This window comes from Mirounga leonina, unplaced genomic scaffold (assembly GCF_011800145.1).
Source record: "Mirounga leonina isolate KUSES-001 unplaced genomic scaffold, KU_Mleo_1.0 Mir_128, whole genome shotgun sequence".
Lineage (NCBI taxonomy): Eukaryota > Metazoa > Chordata > Mammalia > Carnivora > Phocidae > Mirounga > Mirounga leonina.
Window position 1 is genome coordinate 11,030,044 of NW_023270320.1, and position 7,966 is coordinate 11,038,009.

At 41.3% G+C, this 7,966-nt stretch overlaps 1 pseudogene; it reads right to left on the bottom strand.

The window, feature by feature from the left end:
- Positions 1-5,630: 5,630 nt before the first annotated feature.
- Positions 5,631-6,492, bottom strand: LOC118009841 (annotated as a pseudogene).
- Positions 6,493-7,966: the final 1,474 nt, after the last annotated feature.

Sequence of the window (7,966 nt, forward strand, 5' to 3'; positions counted from 1 at the left end):
TTGAGAGAGAGAGAACGAGAGAAAGCACATGAGAGGGGGTAGGGTCAGAGGGAGAAGCAGGCTCCCTGCCAAGCAGGGAGCCCAATGCGGGACTCGATCCAGGGACTCCAGGATCATGACCTGAGCCGAAGGCAGTCGCTTAACCAACTGAACCACCCAGGCGCCCTACCTGTTCTGTTTAACGAGGGCAATGCTCATTCTCAGAAGTGGAAGAGCCACTGGTGAGCTACCATCATCAAAGACAAACTAACCAGATGCTTTAGCATTGCTTGCTGCTTTGCTGCTCACTGCTCAGAGACTCTTGTTTTAATTATCGTTCCTCTATACATCATGTTCCTGAAAGAAATTCCAACATATTTCCAAGTTATTTTAGCTGGGTATTTTCCCTGCCAATCTTAAAACCAGTGTTTCTACTCTTTGCTTCCTAATGATTCTTCCCAATGAGGAGTGAAAAGATCTCAGGATATTTTCCCTCAGGATGCAGTGTAAGTGTCTCCTGGGGAAGGATTTCTTCCTTCACATGTAAAGCTGCGGGGTCCAGAAGGGCTGCCACATGCAAATTTGAAACAAGCGTTTCCAAAGCAGAAGTCCAGCACCAGCCCTGTCACACATGCGTAAAACAAATTATCCAATGGGAGCAGTACATAAATCACTCGAGAGAGTGCCAAAAATTCCATTGCATTCCTTCCAGAATCTAAAACCCAAACACGTTAGAGCTCGAAGCTCTTACCAAAAAATTCTGAAGGGAAAATGAACTGTGAATAACTAAAAGTGTAAACAATTCATCCACCTGATGGGACCACCTGCTAATCAACGTTCACACATTATTTTGTATCCAGCTATGAATCAAAATTCTTGAGCTAAGTTTATGGCTTAGAAAGCCAAAGAGTCCTGTCATCATCAGCACTGCTATTTACCAGTGACTGAGACAGAACCTGCATGAATTGCTATGCTTCATAAAGGATGTTGATCTACGTGGGTTGTGTCTGATTCAGGGGAGGAGCATTTGGGCTGGTTTCAGGCACTAAGATTAATGGGTAGTGCAGTAAATCACAGTCATAGAAAAGAAGAACCTTGGTGGGGGGAGGGTGAGTGTTTTAGTTTCTCAACCCACTGCATGACCATGGAAGAGAGAACTCTGTTAGAAGTATCTGAGAAAGGGTACTTCCACTCATCCTCTTAGTAAATGTGCTCTTGTAAAACGCACAGCATTTGTGCAAAACTTTTCTACAAAGTATTTATTGAGGTAGACAGGAAATAAATGATTCTTATAGTAAAATATCTGCCCTCCCATGTGTAGAGAGTAAGTGGGGCCAAACCCAAAGAGCTCTACACAACCGGAAAAAGAGAAGTGGGTTCAGCTATAAAGCCAATTTATTAGAGGTGTACAAGTCTTGTACTGAACTATAATACTTGATTCAATATATCTATGTATTAGTTTGCTGGGGCTGCTGTAACAAAATACCACAAACCAGATGGCTTTCAACAATGGAAATGTGTTCTCTCAGTCTTGGAAATCAGAAGTATGAAGTCAAGATTTCAGTAGAGCCATGCTGGCTCTGAAACCTGTAAGGCAGTCCTTCCTCGGCTCTCCCTAGCTTCTGGTGTTTGCCAGCAATCTTTGGCATTGGTTGGATTGCAGCTGCAGCTCCCCAGTCTCTGCCTCTGTTGTCACATGACACTCGCCGTGTGTGTGTCTCTCTTCTTATAAGGACCCGGGTCATATTGGATTAGGGGCCCACCCAACTCCAGCATGACCTCATCTTAACTAATTATGTCAACTCTATTTTAAAATAAGGTAACATTCTCAAGTACTGGGAGTTAGGACTTCAACATATCTTTTTCTGGGAAGGACACAGTTCAACACATAACAATATACATATTGAATTATGACAAGGATAAGGTTTGTTTTATTTTTTTAAAAGACTTTATTTATTTATTTGACAGAGAGAGAGAACGTGCGCGCACACACACGTGGGGGTAGGGGCAGTGGGAGAGGGAGAAGCAGACTCCTTGCTGAGCAGGGAACCCAATGTGGGTTCAAGACCTGAGCCAAAGGCAGACACTTAACTGACTGAGCGACCCAGGCACCCCTGGCAGGGATAAGGTTTAGAAATTAGTAGCTTTCTGTTGTTAAATAAAGTGGTACTTATAAAATGGTACTTATTTTAATTTTATTTTATTTTTAATTTAATTTAATTTTTTAAATTATGTTAATCACCATACATTACATCATTAGTTTTTGATGTAGTGTTCCATGATTCATTATTTGTGCATAACACCCAGTGCTCCATGCAGAACGTGCCCTCTTTAATACCCATCACCAGACTAACCCATTCTCCCACCCCCCTCCCCTCTAGAACCCTCAGTTTGTTTTTCAGAGTCCATTGTTTCTCATGGTTCATCTCCCCCTCCGATTTCCCCCCCTTCATTCTTCCCCTCCTGCTATCTTCTTCTTCTGCTGCTAATGACTTTCTTTAAAAAAAAAACAAAACATTATAATCTTCTGCTAACATGTCCATCAGGACACATCCAAAAATTTTCTACTTGATTGATAATAATAAACTAATTTTAAAATTAAAAAAAAGAAATTAGTAGCTTTCTTCTCTTTTATTTCTTTTTTCCTTTCTCTCCCCTCCTCTCCTTCTCTTCCTTCCGTTTTCTTTTCTTTCTTTTCTTTTCCTTCATTTTCTTGCCTAGGCATGGGATTTTTGTTAGTTATTGAAGAACATAACTAGAGGAAACCAAGTTAATGTATATAAGAAAAGGCATGGCGATGCCCAAAGAAATAAAATGCAAAATGAGAAAGGCAGCCTGCCTGTGTGATTAGGAAACCTCTAAGATGGAAGCTGCATATGGTGGAATTTTGAAAAAGGAGAAAGATTTTGGAGGACACCATTGATGAGAGAATGAGAGATGATTTCAGACATCTGCTGTGTTGCCAAGAGTAGCCTCCCTTCACCACCATTCCAGAGCACCTCGAGGTCATATCTATATTACACTTCATGGCCTTGGAGTCATGTCTGTATTTCATTAGATGTGTCCCTGTGTTGAGGTGGGCTCTGTGGAGGGAGGAAATACAACCCATTTTGTTCATGCTACATAAAAGTATTGATCTGATAGGGATTCTTCAGCAATGGAGGCACAATGACAAAAGGCAGAGAGGAGCAAATATGGGTACTGTCCATTCAAACACAGCCCAAAGGACAAATTTGTCCAGTGGATTTTAGTATTATGGCTCCCTTGGCCACATACTGCCTTATTCTCTCTTAGCTGACAGTTTACTACTTAATATCATCCAAGGAAGCCCACTTACTCTGCTCTTGTGATCACTAAGCAATCTTCTCACTGTAGTTTAATTTAATTCTTTAACGAGAGATTATATTAGTTGTATTGACAAAATATTTGCATCCAGGGTTTGGTAAACTTTTTTCTGTAAAGGGCAAGATTGCAGATATTTGGGGCTTTGTAGGCCATAGCGTCTCTGTCACGACGACCCAGCTCTGCTACTCTGCACAGCACAAAAGCAGCCCTAGACAATATGAAAACCAATGGCCATGGCTGTGCTCAATACCACTTTATTTACAGAAACAGGTGTCAGCTGGCCCACAAGCCATAGATTGTTGACCTTGCTCTAGACCATAGGACAATAAAAACAAGTGTTTTGTTATGTGTGTGTGTGTGTGTGTGTTTTAAATAGCAAAAATTTGAATTTCCCTTTTATATATAAATCTTGGTTAGTTGGATTAATGTGTACTCCCTTTGAGAAACAGTTTCACTTTCAAAGTGATGACAAATTCAAGAGTCCGAGTGCGTGAGACTGAGGGTCATATCGCGCGTGGTTCATTCACGAGCACATTGCTACCTCATAAAGCATCATGGCAACAGCATGCTGGTTTCTCCCCAGATAAGGATAGGACCTCATGACAGAGTCTCATGTTGGCGTTGTTTGTTTGTTTGTTGTTCCTACACTAAGCGGGGCCACAAAGTTCATTGAGACTAAATAGTTTTACAAAGGAGACCGTGAGCCTTAGAAATATGAACTGACTTGTTCAAACTGGAAGCTAGGATGAGCATCCAGGTCTCCCAGCCCCAGGCCCTTGGCTGCTTTACTGCTTCATAGTTTACACTCTACATCTGTGGTCTGCTGATTTGGACTTTGCTGGTAAAAATTATCATAAAAGCTTGAGGCCTTGGACTTAAGTCATAAGGCAGCAGTAACCTAGTGTCAACGATGATGATGAGTAAGCACATGGCTCGGTACAAAGGAGCCAAGAGCACCCACAGGCTCTTCAGATGCTTTAATACAATGTCCTTAGAAAATGTTGAACGCCATTGAGCATTTATTGTCTAGGTATTTATCTAAACCTGTCTTGAACCTGTCTATGTTTTGGCTTTACAACTAGTTCAGATAACAAATTCCATGTGTTTACTTCTCTTTTAGACAAGAAGACCGTCCTGTTACTTTAGAGCCTGTTTTTATCAAAACTGATGGTGATGTAACTGAGAGATGCCCCAGGTTGATTATCTCAGAAAGCTCTCAGGGGAGAGCTAGGCCGAGGGTCTCGTTCACAAAAAGGGTCTTTGGGGGCCTTTCATAGCACATTACTTCAAAGTAGCACCATTGCACAGAGATTTTCCGGCATTTTTAGCCACCAAAACTTGCTAAAAAAACTTGCATGGGGTTTTAGATAATATTGGTAACAGATTCACTGGCCTACTAGTAGACTGTTTCATTTTTCCCCACAGAATTTAACATCATATCACACACTAATTTTTTTTTTTTTAATTTGGCTCCCCCCGCAACTGGAACACAAACTCCATGAAGGCAAGGCTTGGTGTGTTTATCCCCAGACACTAAAATAATTCCCGATGCATAGCAGAAATCCCATAAATACTGTTGAACAAAGGAAGCAATGTGTGAAGCACTGAAGCCAAGCCTAAGCCCCAGCCTCCCATCCAGTACCGAACCTGAGGATCTTTTCTGGAGCCCCCTCTAGTCTGTGGGGGGGATTGTGACTGGCATAGAGCTTTTGTATAAAGCTTACACATGTTTTATCTTATGAGGGCCTCTCAACCACCCTGTGAGGTCAGTTGGGCACATATTTATTCCCAATGTGAAGATGAGAAACGAGACTCAGAGACGATAATGGATTCGTTCACAGTCACCTTGGTGGAAAATGGTAATGCTATAGAGCTAAGACAGCTCCAAATGCACCACACCAGCATTTCAGACTATTTTTTTTAAATGGTGAATTTCATCTTAATTTAAAAGAATAAGGAGGTCTGTATGTTCTGAGATGATATACTCTCCATAACATATTAAATGAAAAAAAAATACAGAACAGCATACACAGCATGCTTCCACATGCTTAAAGAAACTAACATACACAAACGCACACTTCCCAGGCCTAAAATCTCTTGAAAAGAGACACAGGAAACCAGCAACATTACTTCCTAAAGGGAGGGGGGGTCTGGGTGGCTGAAGAATAGGGATGGCCTGGAAGGGAAACCTACCTTTCCAGGATACTCTTTTGTACCTTTTGGTTTTTATACAGAGTATAAGCATTACCACTTAATCATGTGTTTGTTTTTTTAATTTAAGAAATAAAAATGAAAAACCTCTGATGTTTTATCCTTAGTCTTAAGTTTTATTTTAAGGGATCATCTTCATTTTCTTTTGTAACCAGCTTAGAAGATAGCCACCCATTTGGTCAGATTTATTTATTCTTCAGCAGTTGAAGCATTTAAGATGACAGTTTTTACTCTAAATCCTTAATGATATTATATATACTATACTTGAGAATGTTTTGCTTTCTCGTGGAGAAAAAAAAGCCCAAACATAAACCTTTAGATTATCCATCTACTAGTCCTGCAGCACAATCTTAATAAGAAAGTTTTACTGATAACTGGACAATTTATTCATTATGGCAGGGATATAACAAGAGTGGTTGTGAAGTGGCCAGTCTTGTAAGTCAGGAGCTATGATCCTTGATCCACTGCTCAATCCACTTCAATATCTGATTGATATTATCCTCTAGATCTTCTGGTTTATTGCTGGGCAGTTGATGTACTATTTCTTCCTTGTAGGATGCTAATGCTTCTTCATAAAGAACTTGAAAAATTTCACACTGAATATTCTTTTAGTTTCTTTTCATTATAACCCCTTGTTTCAAGTCTTTTGTATAATACACTGTTACCTGCTTGCAGCACAAAAACTATATGAAACCAACGTTCAAGAAAGAAATCACAACCATGGTAATCAACAATAACTCTACCTTCGCTCATTTGGTTTTCTAATTCATCAACTACTCTGTCTTCATCTAAAATGGGGCATTCATACTCTTCATCATAGCCATCATGTATCTGCCCTTCTCGAGCCAAATCATCCACATTAATGTATTTCAGTCCTGATCTTGATGCAAGTTCTTTGCCTAGCATGGTTTTTCCAATCCCTGGTGTACCGGTGAGCAGGATGTTCGGAAGCAACATGGTCCTCACTGCGCTGGCTCTGGGCCGCATTTCAGACTATTTTGACTGCAACTTACAGGAAGGAGTGAATTTTAACAGTAAGGTAGTTGGGAGCTTCTTGGAGGAACATTACACTTTCTCGCTTCAAGTATCTGTCAATGGGCTGCAAATTATATAAACCACTATCTTGCACCAAAAAAAAAAAAAAAAAAAATGGAGTGAATTTTAAATTATGACCCAGAAGGGGTGCCCGGGTGGCTCAGTCAGTTAAGCGTCCGACTCTTGATGTTGGCTCAGGTCATGATCTCAGGGTCCTGGGATCGAGCCCCACATTGGGCTTCATGCTGGGCATGAAGTCTGCTTGAGATACTTTCTCCCTCCCGCTGCTGACCCCCCACCCGGCCCCCGCCCCGGGCATGCTCTTGCTTGCTTGCCCTTTCTCTCAAAAATAAATCAATCTTAAAATAAAAATTATGACCCAGAAAACACACACATACACAACTAAAGCAAATGTTTTTACAAAAGAATTCCCTAATGTAATATACGCTGATATTTTTATTCTAATTAATTTTTAAAAAGTCTAAAAAAAAAAATTCTAATTGCAACCACAGACTGAAAAACAGTCTTGTCTCCCATCCATATTTTCTTGCATAATTTCCCCTCTCATGTCATCTTTTCTCTCCATTTTGAAAATGAAATAATAATTGCCTTCTCTTCCTGCGGGGCTTCCCAGGCTATACTTGAAGTCAGCCAGTCTGGGGAGCAGGATAGTTCCTCCGAGCTGGAGTCAGAGAACATGAAGCTGTCAGGACACCGTCTGAGAGGAAACTGAAAGCTTTTATGGGGCAAAGGGGGAAGAGAAAATCAAATCTGAACGCCTGTCCATTTTGGGCAGGAAACAGTTAAGAGACCACTAGATGCATTGAGCTGCCAAGACCACCACAATGTTCCTACAGAGATTAGACAGAGAACAGATGTGAAGTAACTAGAGTCCTTCAGAGTAAGATAGCGACGACATAAATTAACCTTGTCTAGGGCCTGACAAAGGGACCACGCGCTTTTTGAAGTCCGAAGAGTGAAGCCATTTTTTATGGACTCTCCAAGGTTATATACCTTCATCCAACAGAACGAGTTTAATTAGAGCCAGTTGTTTACAGGGAAGGGAAGTGAGCCCAGTGGGGGCTATCAGGGTGACTGCATAGAAAATAAACGAATGAGCCTGCAAAACAGCTGAGGTTTCCTTGAGTTCTCTTCAGCTGATAAGATTCCCTTCACCCCTCGAGATTACTTTTGTCTATTTTCCTGAAACTGGAGAGACAAAGAGGTGAAAACATTCCAGACTCCTGATCCTCCAGTTTGGCAGGGTTTGGGTCAAAGCCGCCTTTTCTGGGGGTTACTCCACACCAGGCTCCTGGAGGACAGCCGGAGTGACACCACGGGGATCGCCCCCTGGGCCAGCCTCATCAGTGGATGTTGAACCTGAGGTTCTGAGGTG